The 25610-nt window shown below is 36.9% G+C and overlaps 1 non-coding gene across 1 annotated transcript; it reads right to left on the bottom strand.

The window, feature by feature from the left end:
• Positions 1-23483: 23483 nt before the first annotated feature.
• Positions 23484-23590, bottom strand: LOC121216924 (small nucleolar RNA R71). Its single transcript, XR_005913143.1, has one exon. It is a non-coding gene; the product is annotated as a small nucleolar RNA R71 (small nucleolar RNA).
• Between the last annotated feature and the right edge of the window lie 2020 nt (positions 23591-25610).

Raw genomic sequence — 25610 nt, 5'->3', positions numbered from 1 at the left:
CATCAACCAAATGCACAATTCATACCATTATAATTTCATCTATTCCAATTCTCAAATCACTACCATTTACTTAACCACATACATGCCAAAAGAATATCAAAATAAGCCATCACTCATGGCTATATATATATACAAACCAAAACATATACTTTTACAAGCCATTTCTAATAGCCAAACACACATAAATATTAACATCATTTACAAGCCAAATCTCATGGCTATAATCACAAAACAAAATACGACATCTAGCCTATACATGCCATATACCATAAATGTATAATTCAAAAACCAACTTAGATGATTGATAGTGTGATGACGTTCCCGACGACTCTTGGATCTGAGCTAGCCTTGATTCAAATTGAAGCATGCATTAGCCGAACCTTCAAAGCTTATGCATGGGTTCTTTTCTTTCTTAATTTCGGTTAGGAAGAAAGATGAATGAAATGTTTTGTCTTTTATTTTAATTATTTAACCTTTATTTAATGAATTACCATATTAACCTTATAAAAATCATTTAAAACATTTGCAACATAAGGACCTTAACTTAAAGGTTCTATAGCTATTAGATACTTTTAGCTAATAGAACTCCACTTTTACATTTTATGCGATTTAGTCTTTTTTTATCAAATTGACCAACCAAACGATAAAATTAGCTCACAAAATTTTTACACATATCAAATAACATACTGTAAATACCAAAAATAATATTAAAAATAATTTTATGACATCATATTTGTGGTTTCAAAACCACTGTTCTGATTTAGCTAAAACCGGGTTGTTACAACTCTTCCCCTTAGGGATTTTCGTCCTTGAAAATCATACCAGTGAATAGGTTCGAGAATTGTTTTCTCATAGCATCCTCAGGTTCCCAAGTAGATTTTTCAACCCCGTGTCGATGCCATAATACTTTCACTAATGTGATTATCTTATTTCTCAGCTCTTTGATCTCACGAGCTAAAATTCGAATCAGTTCTTCAACATATGGCATATCTGACTAATTTCAACCTCGGTCGGGGAAATGACATGTGAAGGGTCGGATCAATATTTTCATAGCAACAATACCTAAAACACATTATGTATTTTCTCTAACTCAGGTGGTAAAGATAGATGATATGCCACTAGCCTAACTCGCTCAGTAATCTCATACGGTCCGATGAGTCGCGGACTCAATTTCCCCTTCCGACCAACCGCAATATTTTTTTCCATGGTGAAACTTTCAAAAACACTTTATCCCTGATCTGGAACTCAATCTCTTTTTGTTTCAAGTCTGCTACAATTTCTATCGATCCAAAGCTGCTTTCAAACTATCACGAATTGCTTTCACTTTTTCTTCAGTCTCTCTAACCAGATCAATCCCGTGAATATTATTTTCACTGACCTCACTCCAAAACAATGGTGTTTGACATTTACGACCATATAGAGCTTCGTACGATGCCATCTTTATACTCGATTGGAAGCTATTATTGCAGGAAAATTCAATCAGCGGTAGATATTTCTCCCAGCTACCTTCAAACTCAAGGATGAAAACATATCCTCAAGTATCTGAATAACTCGTTCCGATTGACCATCCGTTTGCGGGTGAAATGCAGTGCTAAACTAAAACTTTGAACCCAAAGCTTCTTACAATTTCTTCTAGAATCGTGACATAAATCTCGGATCTCTATCGGATATAATAGATAGTGGAACACCATGTAATCTCACAATTTTGGAAATATACAACTCAGCTAATTTATCAAGAGAGAAATCTGTACGTACCGTGTACCGCCCCAAATCTTTAGTATTTTAATGACGTGTTATGTTGCATGTGATTTACGTGTTGTGGTGGTTAAGGGTCCTAAGTAGTGTGAGAGGACCTGGGTTCAAACCTGGGTTTTAGAGAAAATTTTGGTTTCTTTTTGAATAAACCCTTGTTTACTGTTAATGGACTTTTAAATTAATATGAATGTTGCATGGCATGAAGGGCTTGCTAGTCAGGTGGCATGTGGCGTGTGGTGTGTGCCTAGGGGTCTTGAGTTCGAACTACCCTAAGTGCAAGGGAGTAATATTTTGCTGCTCTCGTAGGGTAGGTGGTTGGGGTTGACCGAAACTCTAAGGATGGAGTGGTTGTGTGGGAGTGAATAGCCGAATTTGAGGAGAGAATAGTGGGATTGGATGAGGGAGTTATCGGTTTGAGTTTGGTGAGGAGGGAAATTAGGAGAGAATCGAAGAAGTGGGAACTTGTGATAGTAGTGGTGCCAAATGAGGACTCTCCTAAGCCATTCGGTCATAGGATGGTTTGGCAACTTGGTGCCGAAATTTCTTTTGGTTTTGCGCTCTCAATTCGATAGTTCCACCTCTTTTCAGTTTTTCTTCTCTTTTCTTTTTCATCATCTGTCAGTTTTGTTGTTTTTTGGTAGCCGAATGCTACTTGTGACTTGTGAGCATTTTCGTATAAGACTTTTTGGGTGGCTCTTCAATTGTGTAGGTTGCTAGATCGATTTTTCTCCCTCTTCCTCACCTCCTTTTGTATTTCTTTACCCTTGCCGAACCCCCATCTTCTTCTTTTCTTTCTGTCGGCCACCAGCATCTGCTTTTTCTGTTGTTTTAAACTGAGTATTTGCCTCTTCTTCTTCTCTTCTCTATTCGGCTCTATCTCAACTCTTCCTCCCTTCTTTGGTGGTTGGTCAAATATCGACTAGTAAGTCCTTGGTTGTTTCTGCTCTTTTAGTTTTCCCTTCTTTTCTCTTAATGCCAAATCTCTTTCTCTAATAATTCTGGTAGTCTTTAGGGGTAATACTTCTTGAGGAGTAGAGAAGTACGCAAGTGTTACAGAAGCGATCAGAATCTTTCGCTTATCTCTCATTGAAGGTAGTGTTTTCTTTGTTGTTATTTTAGAATAGGGTATTTTGGCTAGGAATCCTAAGTATTTGTCGAATTCCCTTATCTCTGTAACTGATCATGTATAAGTAAACATGATCAATAAAAACCATTTATTACGCAGTGTTCACCAAGGAGTTTTTTATCAAACCTTCATCAACAGTTTTAACAGGGCTAATCACTTCTCTGTTCAAGGTAAGTATTGGATGAAATTAAGTTGGGAATAGGAAAGGGTGATTAACCCTAGTATTAATCGACTAATGGATTATCGTTACTGAATGTAAGTTTGGGAAACTCTTGGTCGTAGCGCACGTTTTGTAACAGGTGTGTAATCACACTGCTAAAATTATTAAACGAGAAAAGCCAAAAAAACTATTGCCATTGATGCCATGCGAACGTGCGTTTACTCGAGTGGTCATCTAAATACATAAGCGCGAGCATGTGACTATAGATTCCACCACGAGCGATCTCGTGGGCATAGGTCATTTTGGGCCACGTTGGGCTAAAATGGGCTGTGTGGGCCCCACGAGCTCCTGGGTCCCACACGGGTAAATCACACGAATGTGTGTAGTATAATGGGCCAAGCTGTGTAGTTCACAAGGCCAAGGCCATTATTGGGCTTAATGGGCCACACGAGTAGGCCAACCCACATGGGCTGTAGTAGGGGCTTGGGCCTATTTTCGCTGTTTAAACTGTAACTCGAGATGACTGTGGACCTACTGGTGGGTCGGTAAGTATATCTAGACTCTAATCTATGAAATGACTGTTATACCCTATGAGGTAAATGACGGATATACCCCTGCATGTTGTATGACTATTGAGCATGCCATCTTTATTTTATGAACATTTATACTATGTTGCATTGCATGGGGTGGGACATATGATATTGGAGGAAGTGTACTGAAAGGCTATAAGCCTATACTGGCAGCTCTGCTGCAAATACTCTTAGTACCGAGATCGGTACTATATTCTAGAGTGTAGGGATGGGTGGGTCGATTTTATCCCCACATGGAGTGTAGGGCTGGACGGAGTGGAGTGTAGAGGATCGATGGGTAGGATCTTTGTATACATTTCTGGTACTATATTGAAATGGGCTGAGGCCCACACTGATACTGTTACTGTATTGGGCTAAGGCCCACACTGATACCGCGACTGATATGGGCTTAAGCCGAGACTATTCAACACTGTATGTTTGACTGTTTGATAGATATGGATTACACACTAAGTTTTCAAAAACTCACCTTTTCTGCCTATCTGTGCAGGTAATCCTTAGGTGGGTTGGTGCTGTGAGGGACTCGGAGATGGCCACACTACTGATTATGTTTTTGTTTGAATTTAGTAAAAGTAGTTTTATATGGGTAAATTTTATGTAGTATGGTCATTTTAAAGTTTCATTTTATTTGGAGTATTATTTAAATTGACTTATATCTACTAGCTGTTGGACTCGGGTTTTAAGAAGGTAAAATGTTTTCAGTGCTATGCCACGTAACTGGTTTCAAAAGCTCCCGCAACGAACAATGTTTTAAAGCATAATAATGAATTTTTATGAGTCATGTTTTGCTTAATGAACTCATAATATAACAAATAAATAAAATAAGACAGCTTTTCATAAGGATCATAAACGAGGTTTTAAAACAAATTGACTTCACTAATAGAACTATGTTTTTCAAAACTCACTTCAATGTGACATCGCAGATGCGGCCATAACGTCTAGACTGGGTTTGGGGTGTTACATACCAGAATAAAATGAGCCGACTTCGTCAATTTTTCATCAACAACCCAGATCGCATCTTTGATTTTTGGAGATAAGGGCAAACCACATACGAAATCCATTGTTACTCTATCCCACTTCCACTGAGGAATCTTAATAGACTGTAATAAACCTGATGGCACTTCATGCTCAGTTTTGACTTGCTGACAAAACAAACATTTTAAAAAAAATTCTGAGGTATCTCATTTCATGTCGTGCCACCAATAAAGCTTTTTCAAATCGTTATACATTTTCGTGCTTCCTGGATGTATTGATAAAAAACTATTGCGTGCTTCGTTTAGAATATTCCAAATGAGCTCAGAATTTCTTGGTACACATATTCTACTACGAAACATCAAATAGCCATCAGGCCCTATTCGAAACACTGAATCAAAAGTCAACTCACATTGAGCTCATTTTGCTTGTAATTCATTATCAAATTTTTGAGCCTCACAAATCTATTGTAAAAATAACGGTCTCGCTTTCAACTTGACTACTATCGAACCATCGTCAGACAAAGCTAATTGTGTGTTCAAAGCATGCAATAGAAATAAGGACTTTCAGCTAAAAGCATCAGCAACTACGTTCACTTTCCCCAGATGATAGTCAATCTCTAATTCATAGTCTTTTAGTAATCCTAACCATCTCCGCTGTCGCAAATTCAAAAATTTCTGAGTCATGAGATATTTCTAGCTTTTTTGGTCGGTATAAATATGGCATTTCTCACCAAACAAGTAATGACGCTAAATTTTCAAGGCAAACACTATCGCAGCTAACTCTAGATCATGCGTTGGATAATTCTTTTCGTGTGGCTTCAACTATCTCGAGGCATAAGCTACAACTTTTCCTTCCTACATCAAAACACAACCCAGGCCATTTAATAATGCATTACTGAAAACTACAAATTCTTTACTCGACTCATGCTGAACTAACACTGGTGCCTTTGTCAATAATGCTTTCAACTGCTCGAAGCTCTGCTGACACTTTTTTGACCACTCAAATTTAACATCTTTTTGAAGCAATCGTGTCACCGGAGTTGCAATCATCGAGAAACCTTTCACAATTTGTCTATAATAGCCAGTTAGTCCCAAAAAACTATGAACTTCGGATGCATTTCTCGAAGGCTTCCAATCTATAATCACAAAAATTTTGCTCGGGTCAACTCGAATACACATGGCTGAAACTATATGTCCTAGAAAACCAACCTCTCATAGTAAAAACTCACATTTTCTGAACTTTACAAACAACTATTTTATCTCTCAAAGTTTGTAATACGATTCTCAAATTCTCAGCATGCTCAGATTCATCAAGAGAGTAAATCAAAATGTCATCAATAAACATAACTACGAATCGGTCTAAGTACGGTCTAAAAATCCAGTTCATCAAGCCCATAAAAACAGCAGGTGCATTTGTTAGTCTGAAAGGCATAACAAGAAATTCGTAGTGTCCATACCTTGTTCTAAATGCAGTCTTTGGCACATCTGAATCTTTAACTCGCAGCTGGTAATAACCGATCTCAAATCAATTTTTGAAAACATTGTTGCCCCTTTTAACTGATCAAACAAATCATCTATTCATGGAAAAGGGTATTTATTCTTGATCGTCACTTTTTTGAGCTGTCGATAGTCTATACACATTCTCATTGTGCCATCTTTCTTTTTCACAAATAACACTGGTGCACCCCAGAGAGAGAAACTCGGTCTAGGAAAACCTCTATCTGTTAACTCTTGCAATTGACCTTTCAATTCTTTCAATTTTGTCAGAGCCATTCTATGCGGAGCTATCGATATCGATGTTGTTCCCGATACTAATTCAATACCAAACTCAACCTTTCTGATAGGTGGTAAACCTAGTAACTCTTTGAGAAATACATCTGGATACTCGCACACAACTGGTACTAATTCTATCTTTGTTTCTATCACTTTCGTATCAAGTACATAAGCAAGATAAGCTTCACCCTTTTCTCACAAATCTCTAAACTAACATAGACGAGATCACAACTGGCAAACTATTCAGATCATCAAATTCAATTCTAATAGTCTTATTATTCTAACATTTCAGTTCAATTGTCTTTCGTCTACAATTCACTATAGCATCATGCATTATTAGCCATCCATACCTAAAATCACATCAAATTCATCGAATGGCAACAACATCAGATTAGCCGAAAAACATAAATCCCGATTAATTAGCGGACAATTCTTGCAGACTTTGTCAACCAAAACACGTTTGCCTAAGGGGTTCGATACTCTAATCACAAATTCAGTAGACTCTACAGGAAAAGTCTTGCTAGATACTAAATTCATACATATATAAGAATGAGTTGATCTTAGATCTATCAATGCAATCATATTAGTATCATAGAGAGTGAAAGTACCAATGATAACATCTAGAGATGACGCTTCTTCGCGAGCGCGAATAGCGTAGGCTCTAGTAGGTGCTCTGGCCTCGGATCTCATAGCTGAATCCTTTGTCACCCCTCTACCACCACTTACATTTCTGGCAATTCTAGGTGGTCTACCACTATTCGATGTGTTACTTGGTCTCACATTCTGAACTTTATCTTTCTCATCCAGCTCAGGGTAATCTCGGATGAAGTGATCTACTGAACCACATTTGTAACAAGCGTTATTACTTTTATTCCAGCATTCTCCAAAATGTCGTCTCCCATACTGTTGACATTCGGGTTTGTTGTCTCTCACACTACCAACACTCGATACTAATGTAGCTTGAGCTTTAGAACCTGAGTATTGTTTTCTAGAATCTTTGTTCGAGTATTTGTTTGAAGCATTTGGGCGAGTGTAGGAATCTCTGGATTTTTTTGATGAAGATTGATACGGGTTACTCATTGATCTTTTTCTCGAGTCTCTAAGTTCTGAATCTATTTTTCTCTTTTCTTTCCTAAGATCCTCAGCTTTACAAGCCCTTTCAACCAGAACGAAAAATTCTTTCAACTTTAGAATTTTGACTTATAGTTTTATATCTTCATTCAACCCGTCAACGAATCGCTTACACATAATCTCTTCGTTAGAAACATACTCCCTGACATACTTAATCAACCGTACAAATTCTCTTTCATACTCGGTTACAGTCATTCAACCTTGTTTTAATTCTAGAAACTCTTTGTGCTTTTGATCGAGAAATCTTTGACTGCTATATTTCTTTCAAAATTTAGATTAAAAGAACTTCTAAGTAACCCATTCTTTCTGAACCACAGATATCAATGTGTTCCACCATTGATACGTGGTGTCTCTTAGCAATGATACAACACATTTAATTCATTCATTAGGAGTACAAGACAATTCATCGAATACTCCAATCGTATTTTCAAGCCAAAACTTTGTTCTCTCAGCATCATCATCAGCAGTAGCCCAGAACTCTTCAACCCCATATTTACGAATCTTATCTACTGGCGGTGTGTTTAACAGTATCGGATCTATAACTTGAGGAATAATAGGAATTTGTTGAGGAATAGATGGGAGTGGAGGTTGTTGAGAAGCTGGATTCATACGAATGTATTGAGTGAACCATTTATTCATCATTTGGAAGAAGACTTCTTTAGTCTATCCTCCCTGACTTCCTGTCACGGGTCTAGAATCAGATGGCTCTATCCCTTGTGCGGGAGTAGGCACATTACTCTGAACCTTATCAGTTATAGCTCGATTGGGATCGATTACTATATGAAAACATAATTTAAAACGTCAGAAGTCATCACACTATCTCAGTTTATATATATGGCATGTATAGCTAGACTCACATACACTACGGTAGTCCTAGAATAGAGTAAACCGTAGCTCTGATACCAATAAAATGTAACACCCCTAACCCGTATCCGTCGCTAGAGTAGGTTACGAGGTATTACCAATCAATACACTTCATTTAATATACATAACTCATACATAAAGCATTCATTCTCATAAATCATTCAACATAACCACATTGTCCCTTATAAGGGCCTACGTGGCCTTAAACATGCTTTAGAAGTGGTTTGGGACTAAACCAATAACATATGAAATTTTTTGGAAACATAGAAAAATTTCAACCACACAGGGGTCACACGCCCGTGTGAACAGGTCGTGTGCCTCACACAGCTCCATACATGTTCGTGTCTCTGGCCATGTGGAAATAGGGCATACATACTGACTTGGATCACACGGCCAACCACACGCTCGTATGTCTAGCTTGTTCCAAACCTGTAGGGTATACTGAATTATGCAACACGGCCAAGTCATACACTCGTGTGCTAGGCCGTGTGCCAATTAGGGGGTATACTGACTTGTACCACACAACCAATCACACACTGGTGTGTGAGACCGTGTGGAGCATACTGACTTCAATTCAATTTTCTGACATCGAATTTGCGGTACAAAAACCACTGTTCCGATTTAGCTAAAACCGGGCTGTTACAAATACACCATACAACATAATAGCTCAGAGAGTACTAAATGTATTTAAGTCGGTATTATCAATTTAAAGCAGGTGAAATACGGTTGCATAAGATTTGTGTTCTATAACATCATCCATTTTTATGTTTCTAAATGTATTTAAGTCGGTATTATCAAGAAAATCATTTTCGTAGTGTAACACCCTTAACCTGTCGTCGTCAAATTAGGGTTACGAAACATTATTGTACAAACCAAAATAGTTACCTTCAAAATAGAATAACAATTCAACTTCGTATTAAATTGTAAAAACTCATCACTATTATAGCAAACTTACACATGTGGGACTTATATCGAACCTTCAGGCCCTAAAAAAATTAAAAAAAATCAGGGTTCAATTTGAAACAAATTAGAAGATTTTGGAAAAACATGAAAAAATTAGAAAACAATGGTCATATAGCCATGTACTCAGGCCGTGTGAATAGCCCAAACCATGTGGATATTCGAAGTAGGGACACACGGCCATGTTCCAACCTGTATGTTCCCTCGTGTGTGCATTCGAAATAAGGCCACACAGTCGTGTCGTAGACCATGTGTCAAACCATGTGAATATTCGAAGTTGGGTCACACGGCTATGTTGCAAACTGTGTGCTAGAAAATGTAACAAACTATTTTGAGACACATGGTTGTGTCTTAGACCTTGTGAAACCTGCACAAAAAATTTTAATGACACACGGTCGTGTCATAGACCGTGTGAAACCTACACTTAAAATTTTAATGACACACAACCGTGTGCTCCAAATTTAGCCCCTAAAACAAGTTATTATGATACCTATCATTGCCCAACAAGATACACCATTTACACATACATTCATTTGACTAAAACACTCTCTAAACATACTCAAAACCAATATGCCATTCAAAGGCACTTCAATTCACACCAATTCAAAATCACATTATAACCTAAACATCACATATTGTTATACCTCAAGTCATGTATTTTCATATCACTCAAATGTGGCCAAGTACATATTCTTACTAAGAATTTCAAGTCCAACAACATATACTCAAAAGACATATAACAAACCAAGTGGACTAAATAACATATTAACAACACCTATTTCATATAAGCCCTATACATGTCATTTATAATCATAGCCAAGATAACCAAAAACTACCAAAGTAATTGCTGAATAATGTGACAAGACTCTGATAAGATTTCAACCGTTCGAGCTTCCAATCTACAAAATAAAGAGAAAGCAATTACGTAAGTAACTAGTGCTTAGTAAGCTCGTATAATAGAAACTTAAACTTATTGAACATCAACATTATATCATTCAACCATGCTCATTAAATCATATAGATACTTTAGTTACCTATTCACAACAATCCACATAGTTAGTAGATAGCACAAAAAATATATCATCAATGAAACATAGCATATATCATGAAATGAATTGCATACATTTATCTTTTCTCACATGTTTGAATAATAAAATTTTCCATTCATTTTCCAATACCAATTTGTCCATTTCATAAGATCTTTAACAACCATCAGTGTGTATTCATACCTTTCTAATAGCCTTTACTTACCCATTGACCCATATAGAATAACGTCAGATACTCAAGAATGCTCACACAAAGTGTGCCTTTCCATGTAAACATAACCTTTCCAATAGTGCTCACATGATCTATGAAATGGGCTTGCTTACACGATCTGTAGATCAGGATGTTAGCTACATGATACTACTCATACGAGATGGAGAATCCACAACAAATGCAGGACCTCAGCCATCGGTAAGACATCTAGGACCAGCACCTGAAACCATATAATCCCTATGAAATGTCATTTGTATCCTAGTATTCGTATGGTTCAAACAGAACATATTCCATGTCAAATTCTTTAACTTCTTTCCATTAAACCATTTCAAACATATGAATCCATAAAGTTCACATTTTCCACATGTAACCAACCACCAATTACACTATTATTACAATTTAGTGTAACACACTAGTTAACAACTTACAATCAATTTAAGTTATACAAAACACAACATTACTCAATTATTCATTTATAATAGAAAATGACATGTTTAATTGTAACACCCTACACCAGGCCTGGTCACCAAGCCCAAATATCAAGATGCCACACCACCGTCCTATGTCATATACAACAGATAAAAGTTCATTCAAAAAGAAACATCTTCCATTTTAGTATTTTCAAAGGTTTTAAGTCATTCTTTACCTTTAGTTATCATCATTACATGCTAAACATACATCAAATAGTCTTATATAATAATTAAGCATGCAAAAGGACCAATAAGAAATATCTCAAAATTGGCTACGTAGGTATCGATATCAGAACATGTGTAACACCCTAATTTTGGGCCTAGAAGTAATGGGCCTTGAGTTTGGGATCGGTTATGTAACACCCCAAACCCGGCCTAGACGTTATGACCGAATCTGGCGTGTCACATTGAAGCGTTATTAGAGAAGCCATGTTTTTATCTAAAATCTTTCTTAGTGTTTAAAGAACATTTTTGTTTTAAATTAAAGTGAATGGAAGCTACGCACCAGGTAGGATTCAAGAAAAGAGGAGGTGAGTCAATTAGACTGCTTAAGTACCTAGCTCTTCCATGATCCAATCCTAGACATGCACACATCCAATGCCACACTTTAAGCTTATTACATGTCCACGATCAAAAAATTAAGTTTAAGTCTATTTAAAATATTTATTTCGCTGATGGAAAAAGGGGGTTCTAGTAGAGAGGTTGGGATAGAGGCTCCTAAGTTTAAGTGACGTAAGGTGTCAGCCATTAGGGACTTTCACCCTAGATGCAGAAGGGGGACTACATTAGATTTCAAGTTACATAGGCAGATCGCAGTCGATCAATCTAGTCAAGGCTAGTATAAGTGTTTCTTCGGTAAGTAGTAGATTTATTTTGAATTAATGGAATGTGACTAATGGAAAATAACGTTGAATATAGGTTCAGGCGATTATGAATACTTAGTACTCCAGGTGATAAGGTGTGTACTTCTTCCCTATGATAACTTGATATAAAGCCAAAGATGTGTACACACACTGCACACACAAGTAAATTGGCAAAACCCGAACTGCCGAAAAGTAGAAATGTCGAAAAGTTAAAAGTTTGACTACGGCAGTCTTGCGAGTGCGCGAACACTCATGAGATGGAAACCGATAGGTTGTCTGAGGCCCCATGAGCGATTCCATGGGCTTGGGCTGTGAATTGGCCAACCGGGCCAAAATAGGCTTAATGGGCCTGATAGGCTGTTGGGCCCATAATACGCAAAAATTGATAATGTATGCTATGTGATGAAAAATTGTATGTGAGCATGACTATAAATGTGAATTGGGCCTGATGGGCCATATAAATTTGAATTTGGGCCTAATGGGCCATATAAATGTGATTGGGCCTAGTTGGCCATATACAGGTATTTGAACCTGATTGGGCTTTGTAAGGGATTTTGGGCCTAGTATATGATGTTTACATAAAATTAATTAATATATTGTGACCATGGACAAGTCATAGGGTTAAGGTGTGGCAACGGGTATATGCATCTAGGATTGGATCTGGGGAGAGCTTGGTACTTAAGCAGTCTTAATGACTCACCTCCTCTTCTCTGGAATCCTACTTGGTGCATAGTATTTGTTCATCTTAGCTCACGGGATTTGTTAATAGGCCAAGGTAAGTGAAAACCGTAATAAAAGGAAAAATTACCGAAATGCCCTTAAAGGAAAAAATGACTAAAATACCCCTAGTTAAGTTTTATGGATGTGACATGCATATCTGCTGCATACATATGATATTCTGCTTAGGTTGCATATGGGTTGGGTATTATGGAACGGAGGAAGTATATGAGGATCGCATGGTTTCTCAACAATCGTGGATCCACCGACGACTTTTAGGCCCCATGTGTAAATGAAGGTAGTTCCGCAACCAAGCTACCATGGATGTGTATCGGTTGGGTGGGTCAATATTTATATCCCCACATGATTTGTCGGGGGACGGAGCTGGTGTGTAGCGGATGGATTTTTGGGATGGGATTGCACTGCATTACATTGCATGTATGATATTGTTGTGATATTATTGTGATGTGGGCTTTGGCCCAACCGAGGCTAATTTGGGCTAAGGCCCAGAGACCATCGTTATTGAATTGGGCTCTGGCCCAAAATGACTAACAATTGCCTTATACTCGTTGAGGGTTGTATACACTGAGTTTTCGAAACTCATCCCCTCCTTCTAAACTTTTCAGGTGATCCTCAGTAGGCGGTTCGACAAATGGAAGGACTCGGAGGTGGCCAACTAGCATAAAAAGTTATAATTTGTCTTTATGTAATTTTTAATATATTGACTTTAAATTATTTCTATTTGATTTGGGTTGTAACATGGTCATTCCTCTAGCTAATATTTCAAATTAGGATTATTATCATTTTTTTATGCTTTATATTTATTAGAAGTAGAACGTGGTTTCATAACTGTTTTTAAATACTACGTTTCTGCAATTCAATTTTTAAATGACGAGTTTTCATAAAGTCATATGTTCTAAATAAAGCTTCCACAACTGAAAAGAGATTTTAGAAAGTAATTAAGGTTTTTCATTTTAAGGAAGTGTTTCCAATGAAAACAATGTTTTTGCTAAAACACTTCAATGTGCCGCGCTAGATTCGACCATAACGTCTGGTCCGGGTTTGGGGTGTTACAATATGCGTATCAATATTTTCTTTAAGTGGTATCGATACCACTTGGAAAAATGATACCAAACTAGCATTAATGCTTTTCGTCCAAAAATTCAAACCTGGAAAATATCGATGCATTTGAAAAAGTATCGATAAAATCACCCCGAGTATCGATACTTGTGAAAGGGTATCGATACCAATTTATGATTCTGGCTTCCTGAACATTTCAAAACATAGAGGTATCATTTTTAACATACGAATATCGATACCTCTACTTCAGACCAGAAAAATGAAACATACTTATGCAAGTAATCCATTATAATTTAGTTTCTAAACATCATGCATGAATTACTTCAGTAAATAATCATCCAAACGGTTAAGTTGACAATTTCTTCAATATGTTAAAACATGTCCAAGTAAGAAACACAATATCAACTTCAATGTTCATAGAACCGAGCATAAGATAAATGTGTAAATCTCAAATACTAAAGCCAAAAAACCTAGGAATAGACCAAGAACATCATGGCAATAGTCAACCAAAAATCTACCTCATTGCCTTATTCCCTAATACGTAATTAAAGAAACGAACACCTACAAGAATTAACAAAGTATTGCTTTGATCACCTCTCAAAAACCTCACCGCTCACAGTGGCACACAAATACTTTGCAATGGGTAAAGAAGGGACTGGGTGAGCTTAACAAGCTTAATGAATGATTAGAACAACTACCATGCAAACAATTCATCAAGAATCAATGAAACAACAATATAGCACAACCTTAACAGTTTCAACTTTAGTATCATAATATACTTACTCATGCATTATTTTCTAGTTCTTTTACATGGTAAACATATTCACTTTTAAGTATATACCATATTACACATATAATCACCTAACATACAAGCATATGTCACAATACTCATATAATCTCATAACATTTAAGCATATGTCACAATACTCGTATAATCACATAACATTCAAGCATATACCACCATACTCATATAATCACATAACCTTTAAACATATATCACAATACTCAAAAACATCTTTATAGATAAATTGCATAATTGTCACATGTCATATAAACCTATATCACAATACACACATATTCATAATTTAAGATAATTTGGTACTTGAGCTCTGAAACATAAAAAGTGAGCTCTATCATCACTCATCGAATACACTGATCTCCAACACACCGCATAGACTCATAGTGTCAAACATGTCCCAAAATTAAAGCATAAAGCTAACACTCTCCTTATTTCCCCTCACATGTCCCATTGAATAGAGCTTAACTCACATTCCCTTATCTCGACAATATTTTCCAAAGCCTCAGCACCCAAAATCATTGTACATATAGGTGAGTACTCACAATACAATGGCATGCCAACTATATTAAATGGTTTCAATATCACAAGGCCAAAATATCTAAAATCAAACACATATCACTTACCGATTATCCTTACACTATCACAACATGTTTGCATCTTTAACAAAACACTGTCACTAACTTTTAACATATACATAACATGTACACATTTGCACTTTCACAACGGTTATCACAACCACATATCACATGTTATAGCATCTTATCTCAATTCACATATTCACAAACACATAAGCACATTGTGCATAATATAGTATAGGTGTAACGCCTCAAATTTGGGCCTAGAAGTATTGGGCCTTGAGTATGGGTCCGTAAAGAGGTTGTATATAAGTATTTAATTGTGCAAGGAAATGACACAATTAAATGTCTGCTTTGGTGGTAAATGGCCCTGAGAAGTGTTGGAGAAGTCTTGGTTCAAACCTAGGCTTTAGCAAAAATTTTGGTTTTAAGTGAATAAAACCCTGGGTGCTTGGTTGAAGGCCTTTTAAATTATTGTGGTAAATAAATGACTAGTGGTTGTGGCATCATTAAGGTTGCAAGGGAGCCTGGGTTCAAGTCTTGGCTCTTGCAATTTATTTTGGTTTTTCTTTTAAAGGAACCTTGACTTTGGCCTATAGAATTTATAATTAATTGAGGCTAAAATGGTGACACAAAGAGCCTTGTGGTGTAGTGGCAAGGTGGCGTGTTGTGTAACTGTGAGGTCTAAGGTTCAAGTCATGGGATGCGCAATGGAGTATTTAGTTTGCTGTTTGAGCTGTGTAGGAGTTGGAGTTGGACTGGAACTCTGTGGTTGAAGTGGTCATAAAAAAATAAGGAATTTTCCTGATGGTTGAATGTAATCCCACATCGGGAAGCTAACATGGGTATTGGTGAGAAGCTGGCTTTAAATAGAGTGAAGAAGATGAGTTGGTGAGGGAAAAAGTGATGAAGACTCAACGCAGAATGTGCCAAGGTTAGTGATCGTGGACTTCGGCACATTCTCATAAACAGGTGTGTATTTCGCACTATTCTAGCTGTAGAACGGCAAATGCCGAAATGCCGGTCACATAGCGATGGCAGCTGCACAAGAGTGCGAGCGCACGTATGGGAGCTTTGACGTGATGGTTCAGACCATCATGAGTGCTCTCATGGGCTTAGCTTGCTTTGGGCAACGATGGGTCGGGATAGGCCATGTGGGCCCAATGGGCCCATGGGCCCAAGTGGATAAATTGTATGATTGTGTAGTAAATATTGGATTGGTCTACGTGAATCTCATATCTGTAAGCTAGTATTACTGAAATGCCCTTATAGGATAGAATTACTGAAATGCCCTTGTAGGGTAGAATTACTGAAATACCATTGGTTTACAAAATTACCAAAATGCCCTTGGTTTGTAAAATTACCAAAATACCCCTGATTTGTGAAATTACCGAAATACCTTCTACTTGTAAAATTACCAAAATACCATGGACTTGTAAAATTATCGAAATACCCTCAATTTATAAAATTACCAAAATACCCCTAATTTAGAAAATTACCGAAATACCCTTAATTTGGAAAATTACAAAAATATCTCTGATTTACAAAATTACAAAAATACCTTTGACTTTCAAAAATTGCAAAAATACCATTGGTTTGCAAAATTATCGAAATACCCTTGGTTTGTAAATTTACCAATACACCCTTGTAAGGTGAAATGACTAAAATACCCCTAATAGGTAAAAAGATCGTTCTGCCCCTCTAGGGTATATGACTCATTGATAATACAATTTGATTGATTTGACTATGTTTTGGCTGAAAATGTATGACTGTGATTGGACTTTGTGATTGTGATTTGTATGATTTTGTATGTCGTGTGTATATTTGTTGCATTCATATAATATTATGTTGTACATGGGTGGGGATTATGAAACGGAGGAAGAAATTGAGGATCGCATGGTTGCTTGACGACTGTGGATCCACCGATTAAGGATCGCATGGTTTCTTAATGATCGTGGATCCACCGATTAAGGATCGCATGGTTGCTTGACGACCGTGGATCCACAAGTGGCTTTGAAGCCCAATATATGATTATTGATGACTCTGTGTCGATCATAATTAACCGAGGCTGTGTGCTGACTATATTAACATCATTGATGGCTATGTGCCTAACATGATATAGCTATCGATGGCTTAAAGCCAATTATTCTGACTATGGCTTTGTGCCAACCTACAAATGGCTCTGTGCCAACCAGATTATGGTTGTGTGCCAAACGTATTTGCCTAAGGCTATGTGCCAATATTTGATTAGCAGCTTGCTGCAATGAAGGTAGTACCGTAACTGGGCTACCATTGATGTGTATCAGATGGGTGGGTCGATATTTATATCCCCACATGATGTGTACCGGAGGACGGAGTTGGTGTGTAGCGGTTGGATTATTGGGGTGGGTTGCACAACATTGCATGTATGATATTATTGTGATATTATTGCGATGTGGGCTTCGGCCTAACTGAGGCTAATATGGGCTAAGGCCCAAAGGCCACCGTTATTGAATAGGGGTCAGGCTCAACCGTTACTGTATGCACTATTATTGTAATAGGCTTCGGCCCAGACTGATTCTGAATTTTGTCTGTTTACTGACTGTTACTCTAGTAAGGGGATTGCACACTGAGTTTTCATAAACTCACCCCGTTTATTAACTGTGCAGGTTATCCCCAGCATTAGGTGGATCGGTGTTGTAGAGGGACTCGGAGACGACCACACAACTGCACATTTTTTCTATTTCGTTTATTTAGTTATGCGCTTTGGTTTTTGATTTGGGTTGTATTAAGGCCTCTTTATTTTCTTAACTTTTTATTTTTAGAAAATTTATTTAGTATGCTTAATATCTGTTAGAAGTAGGACGCAGTTTTCCAAAACAATAATTGGTTTTCAAAATATCACGTTTCCGCAACTGTTTAAAATTAAGCTTCTGCAGCAAGTAAGGTTTTAAGGGAATTAACGTTTCACAAGTTTTAAAATATCCAAGAGGTTTTAAATAGTAAGAAAGGTTTTCAATGAGAACATGGTTTTCAAAAAACACTTCAATGTGACATGCCAGATTCGGGCCTAACTTCTAGGCCGAGTATGGGGTGTTACAATAGGTATTAGAAAGCTTACACTCAAAATTTTGAATAGGGGTTTAGGCTACTACTAAATTTCGAAATAACACATTGAATCATGTCCACCAGCAGTTATTCCAAACACTCACAGATTACGCTTTCGTCAAAAAGTCAAAATCCCAAACTAGTTTTTCCTTGCCTTTATATCTATTCATAGAACGTCCTATAAAATCCAAAACTTCAACAAAACAATTCACACAACAATGCATTCAATAAGCAGCTAAGAACTCACCACAAGCCAAAAAAAAACATAAGCTTACGTTCCCATGTACCCAAAACCTATAACATAGAAAAATTTAAATTTGAATATCTCAATCTACACTTAATATTTTCACCTAAAACAAGTTTTGTTCATCTTATAATTCGCCTAAAACTAAATCTAAACCTCTAAACTACAATAAAATACTCAATTCATGGTATCAACTTTTTTGACATGTTTTATGGCTATTTCTTGAAAATTCATTAAAGCTCAAGAAATGTTTAACGAAACTTCAAAGTAAATTTGGAAACCTATAAATCATGTCAAAACTAATTAAAGAAATACTTTGAAACCACATTTTTACTCAAAATCTTAAAATCCACCATTAACGAGCTAAATTTTGGGTTTTATTCAAAACATGCAATTTAATGGCTAAAAAAATGGTTTCAAAGACTAAATAAACATTTAAAACTAATGGGAAGATGAATTTTTACCTTACTTGATGAAAATCAAGCTTTTGATCGAAAACCCGAAAAACCTGAAAACTTGACAATGGAGAAGTGTTTTTGCTTTTTTTTTTCTTGGTTTCAATGGAGGTTTATAGCTTGAGGGATGATAAAAATCAAAAGAGATTAGGAGTTGGAATTTAAAATCATTTAGGAGAGTTGGGAGAGCAAAAGGAAGACAAAGACAAAACAAAAGATAAGCTTTTACGTGAATAAAATTGTAGGTGGGTGTTTATTAGGGTGATTTTTAAAATTTGGCTTAACTGCCTCTTAAAAACTAACAATTTTGACAGTTTTATAAATCAGTCCAATTTTTAAAATTAAAAGTCTTTAAAAATTTTTCAAAAATTGATTTAATTTTTGAAAAACCATAGTAAAAAATTTAACAATCTACCATGTCTATAACACCTCAAACCCGGCCTAGACCTTATGGTCGAATCTGTGATGTAACATTGAAGTGTGAGTTGAAAAGCATCATTCTGTTGAAAAATCCATACTATATATAAAAACCCTCGTGGTGATCTTTTACAAAACTTTAGGGTATCTTGTTCGTTGTTAAAAGCTCAAGTGGGTTTAGCAAAAAGTTTATTCATTTTAGATTGTTATTGCACCTTAAAAACAAAGTTTTCTTGCTGAAGCTTTTAAAGTATGTTGCAATGGCGTGGTGTTTTGAAAGCATTTAATCTTATGAAAAACCGCAACCTACTTCTAACGGACATGATCCAAGATAAATAAAACACAAATCAAAAGTAAAACATTAAAATGGCCTTTACATAACAAATACCCCAAGTTAAATGGCTTAAAGATTAAAAGGTTAAAACAGAAACAAAAGCAGTTGTGTGGCCTTCAACGAGTCCTTCGCAGCACCAATCCGCCTAAGGATTACCTGCACAGGAAAGCAAAAGGGTGAGTTTATGAAAACTCAGTGTGCAATTCCTTTACAATAGTCAGTCAAATAGTAGGCAAATACAGTTCGGGCCTAAGCCCGTTTCAATGGCAGTCCAGTATCAGTTAGGGCTATAGCCCATTTTAGTATCAGTGTGGGCCTTAGCCCATTTCAGTAAGCAACAGAAGTGAAATCAGAAATCCTACCTATCCATCCTCTACACTCCACTCCGTTCAGCCCTGCACTCCATGTGGGGATAAAATCGACCCACCCATCCCTACACTCCAAAATATAGCACCGATTACGGCATTAAACAGTAGTTGTAGCAGAGCTGGCAGTACAGTACACTTTCTCAGAATATATCAAACCCACCCCCATGCAACATGTCATGTCATAATATCATACGTGTATGCAAGAATGTCATGCTTGAATACAGTCATACATATCACAGGGGTATATCAATCATTTTACCTCATAGGGGTATAATAGTCATTTCATCAGTATGGGGTTGAGGTGTACTTACTGACCCAACAGTAGGTCCACAGTCGTCTTGAGCGACCCGTGCAACCTTAATAGTCAAATAATGATAATGGATCCAAAGCCCATAATGCGGCTCATGTGGGCCCACACGCCCGTGTGGCCCATAAAGCCCAAAAATGACCTTGGCCGTGTGAACTACACAGCCTGGCCCAATAATCTCCACATGTCCGTGTGGTTTACTCGTGTAGGGCCCATGAGCCTGTGGGACCCATATGGCGCATTTCGGTACGACGAGGCCGAAAACGACCTATACCTATGAAATCGCTCATGATGGCCTTTACGATCAAACACCCACATTTTATGCATTCAGATCAGCACACGAGTGAGCGTACACTCGTGTAGCGTCAGTAGACATACTTTTCGGCTTTTATTGATTAACAGTTGTTGTAGTGTGATTACACACCTGTTTGTGAAAAAGTGCCAAACGTCCATGCTCCAAGCCTACATTCATTCAAGGTATTAAATCAGTCTTTAATCACTAGGGTTAAAAGTCCCTCTTATTAACACCTAGTCCCAAAGTGTTAATTGTTACCTGCCTTGATTGAGGAAATGCAGTTTAACCCACTTAAACTGCTGACCAAGATTGACTTTAAGATCCTTGGAAAAATTTGTATTACAACTTATTCTTGTTAACTGAGACCCTAAACAAAAATAACTTGAACCAAGTGAACCACTTACCGAAATGTAGAACTAAGAGTGGAGGGTAGCAGTATTCGGCCAACAACGAAAGTAGTCCCTTGACCGGAGGCACGAGATGGAACAATCACACCCCTAACAGTAATCGATAGAGAAAATAATTGTTAGAAGAAATATCCTAACGGTAGAGAAACAAGAGGGAAAACATGAGCACATATCGCTTTATCATAGAACACATACTGAATCGAAATAACAATAAAAGAGTAAAGGGGAAAATATTCGGCTAATACAGAACATAGAAAGAGAAGAGAATCGAAGGAAAAAAATGAGGGAAAGAGAACAAGATATTAAGTTTTACCAATTTAAGGGGAAATCTCAATAAAAGCCGAAGGAATAGAAGAAAAGAGGAAGGGAGTATTCGGCCAATGACCCAAGGAGAAGGTAAAAGTTGATAACCGATTGGAAGGTGATAAACCATAATATATACATATTTTTACCCCATGCTGGGAATATTTATGGATGATTTTTTCCTTGATTTTATTGAATTTGATACTCCTAATCCTTTAAATTCATGTTTTATACTTAGGCAAGCTTAGGATAACAAAAGGAGTGAGAAACGGGCCAAAAATGGACAAATTGGGCCTAAATTTCACAGGTCCTACGCAATTCCACACGGGTAATCCACACGCCCGTGTGTGACACACAGGTAGACCACACACCCGTGTATCATGGCTGTGTCGACATTAATCCAAGTCAGAATTGAACACGGCCTGAGCATCTACACACGAGCGTGCCACACGGCCATGTCCCTGTCGAGCCCAAGTCTAGTTCTACTCAGAAAAGGCTTATTTTAGGCTAATTTGGGCATTCAAAAGTCTATATAAAGACCTTAGAAGAGGATGAGAGTGACACACAGAGTTGGAGGCAAAAAATACTCGCGACTAGCCATCGAAATCACCTCGGAGCCAAGATCTACATCAAGACTGAAGATTTCCATCCAATTTCCTAGATGTTCTTGTGTTTCTTTATGTTTTGTTGTTTTCTAAACTTTGAGATTTTTTCCATTATTATTATGAACTAAACTTTCTAAATACCTAAGGGAGATGAACCCTATGACGAATCTTATTATGCTTTGATTTATATGATAAATACTTGTTCTTATTCTTAATTATGAGTTTTAATTCTTGCTTTAATATTTCAAGACATTAATCCAGGTTTTTGATGTGCTTATTCAGTGGAGAAAAAGTCTCTATTTAAGAGTAGATCATTCATAATTGAGCGGAGTTGAATGCAATCCTAGAGATAGGATGACAGAAATCCGCCCGATTAGAGTCAAATCTAAAAAGGGAATCCATAGATCTAGTTAATGTGACAATAGGGGTTTTAATTAGAAAGAGATTTCAATTAATCAACTTAAAGTCAGTTATTCTTAGTCTCGAGTGAGATATTAACATAAATTAGGGATTTCTACGAAATAAGTAAAGTGAATAAATCATCTAAGTCAAAGGTAATAAGTGAAGTCTAGGTGGATTCTTTCTTGGGTATTGTCTTCTCAATTGGTTTTAATAAAGTATTTTCCAACTTTCGCCTCTGTCGTGATATTAAATAAATTAAAAAATTAGTTTAGTTTAAAAACACCCTTAAATTCTTAGGCTAGATAATAAAAAGAGAGTGGCTACTAGTACTTTTAGTCCTCGTGGATACGATATTCTGGTCTCACCATAACTATACTACTGTTCGATAGGTGCGTTTGCCTTAAGTCGAATTATTAGTTAGTTTCACGACCATCAAGTTTTTGTCACCGTTGTCGGGGGACTAAGATATTAGGAACACTTAATTTTTATTACTTTAGCCATTTTTTTATTGCAATTTAATTTAATTTTAATTTTGTTTATATCACTAAATTTTCTTTTATTTACTTATGGCAGGGTTTTATAGTTTATGATTAGAAGGAACCCGTCAGGACCTCTACTTTTTGATAGTGAGATTGAAAGCACAGCTCACAGAAATCGAAGAGATATAAGACAAAGCCTACGATACATAGAGGAAGGGCAAGAGGACGATATTCAACCCACAACTGAGGAGATGGCTGATAATCATAATAATCTACTACCTCCTGTGGCTATTGCGAACCCAGTAAATCAGGATCTTGCTCCTCGTACTATGTATGATTATGCTAAACCTAGTTTAACAGGAGCTGAATTGAGCATAGTTAGACCTACTATTGTTGCAAATCATTTTGAACTAAAACCTAACACGATTCAAATGATACAACAGTTTGTTCAGTTTGATGGTTTGTAGGATGAGGATCCAAACACTCATTTAGCAAACTTTTTGGAATTCTGCGACACCTTTAAGATCAATGGCATTTTTGACAATGCCATTCGTCTTCGTTTATTTCCTTTTTCATTGAGGAATAAGGCTAAACAGTGGTTGAACTCGTTACTACAAGGATCAATCACCACTTGGGAACAAACGACCTAAAAGTTTTTGCTTAAATAGTTCCCGCCGGCTAAAATAGCTAAACTAAGGAATGATATTTCTTCTTTTGTGCAGATGGATTTAGAAACACTCTATGATGCATGGGAGACATACAAGGATCTATTGAGAAGGTGCCCTCACGATGGGCTACCACTTTGGCTACAGGTTCAAACTTTTCACAACGGCTTGAATCCTTCGTCTAGATAGATAATTGACGTAGTTGCTAGTGGGACTATTAATAATAAGACACCTGAAGTCATTAAATAATTATCAGTGACAAGTCATGAGGACAAAGCCGACGAAAGCAGCCGACATGTTTAACGTCGATTCAGTTACTATGCTCTCTAATCAGGTAGAACTTTTTAATAGAAAAATTGATGGTTTACTTGGTTCTTCATAGGTTCATCTAGTAATGCAGTGCGATGCAAGTGGAGGTGGAAAAGCAATTCAGAATACCCACCCTATAGCCACAACATGGAGAATGAACAAATGAATTATATGGGTAATAATCCTCAACCTCAAAATAATCCTTATAGTAATACTTACAATGTAGGTTAGAGGAACCACCCAAATTTCTCATGGGAAGGCCAAGGGAATCAGAGACCACCACCCCTCCAGGCTTCCAACAACAACCTTACCAGCAAGAGAAAAAGCAACCTTGAGGAGATGATGACAAAATTTATTTCAGTAGTGGAAACCCGTTTTCAAAACACTGAAACTGCACCTAAAAATCAGCAAGCATCAATCCAAGGGCTCGAGAATCAAATTATATAGTTGGCTAAGATGATTTTAGAGAGACCACCAGGAAGTTTACCTAGTAACACCGAACCCAATCCAAAAGAACATGTGAAAGCAGTTACACTAAGGAGTCAGAAAGTGTTAGCTGAATCTAAAAAGAAACCACCACAAGAAGCTGACAGAACCGAAGGAAATGAGGGAAAACCCGAAAACAATGACAATCCAATGCCAAAAGAATACAAACCACCAATCCCATATCCAGCAAAGTTGAAGAAAGACCGCATGGATGCACAATTCAGTAAATTTCTTGAACTTTTTAAACAACTGTATAATAACTTACCTTTTATTGAAGCTATATCGCAGATGCCTACATATGAAAAATTTTTAAAGGAGCATCTAATAAATAAAAGAAAGTTTGAAGACTTATCTACAGTGGAACTTAACGATGAGTGCATGGGCATACTCCAAAATAAACTGCCAACCAAACTGAAAGATCTAGGAAGTTTTACTATTCCCTACTTAATTGGTAGTTTGAATGTTGATAAGGCACTAGCTGATTTAGGCGATAGCATTAATCTGATACCATATAAAATGTTTAAAAAACTTGGTCTTGGGGAACCTAAACTCACTAGGATGAGTATTCAACTAGCTGACAGATCTATTAAATATCCTAGGGGTATTATAGAAGACGTACTTGTAAAAGTAGATAAATTTATATTCCCTATTGATTTCGTTGTGCTTGACATGGATGAAGATGTTGAAGTGCCTTTAATCTTAGGTTGTCCATTTTTAGCCACTACTAAGGTTGTTTTTTATGTGGGTGATGGTAAACTTGTGCTTACAGTAGGTGACGAGAAGATTATTTTTAAAATTTATGATGCCATGAGATTTTCTAGGGAACAGGATGACTCATGTTTTTTTATTGACTCTATTGATCATGCTACTCAAGATTCTTTTTAGGAAACTGTACATAAGGACACGTTGGAATTGTGTTTTGCTCAAAGAGAGGAGGTAAATGATGATGATTCTGAGATAGGAAAGATAAAAGCTGAACTAAATTCCAATAAGCCCTTCCCAAGACAAGCGAAATATAAGGGTATTAAGGCAAATGATGAACTTAAGTAAAAACCTTCTATTGAAGAACCTCCTAAAAGGATCAGCCCTTCTTTTTACACCCACAAAATTTTAATGGAAGATGAATATAAGCCATGCATGCAAGCTCAAAGATGACTAAACCCCAACATGGAAGAAGTTGTTAAATCTAAGGTAATTAAACTCCTAGATGCTGGAATTATTTATCCTATTTCTGACAATTCTTAGGTAAGTCCAGTGCAAGTTGTTCCTAAGAAAGGAAGCATGACTGTTGTAGCCAATGAGAAGAATGAATTAATCCAAACAAGGACAGTCATAGGTTGGAAAGTTTGCATTGAC

This window comes from Gossypium hirsutum, chromosome A02 (genome assembly GCF_007990345.1).
Source record: "Gossypium hirsutum isolate 1008001.06 chromosome A02, Gossypium_hirsutum_v2.1, whole genome shotgun sequence".
NCBI classification, from domain to species: Eukaryota; Viridiplantae; Streptophyta; class Magnoliopsida; order Malvales; family Malvaceae; genus Gossypium; species Gossypium hirsutum.
This window is presented reverse-complemented; position numbering and strand designations above follow the sequence as displayed.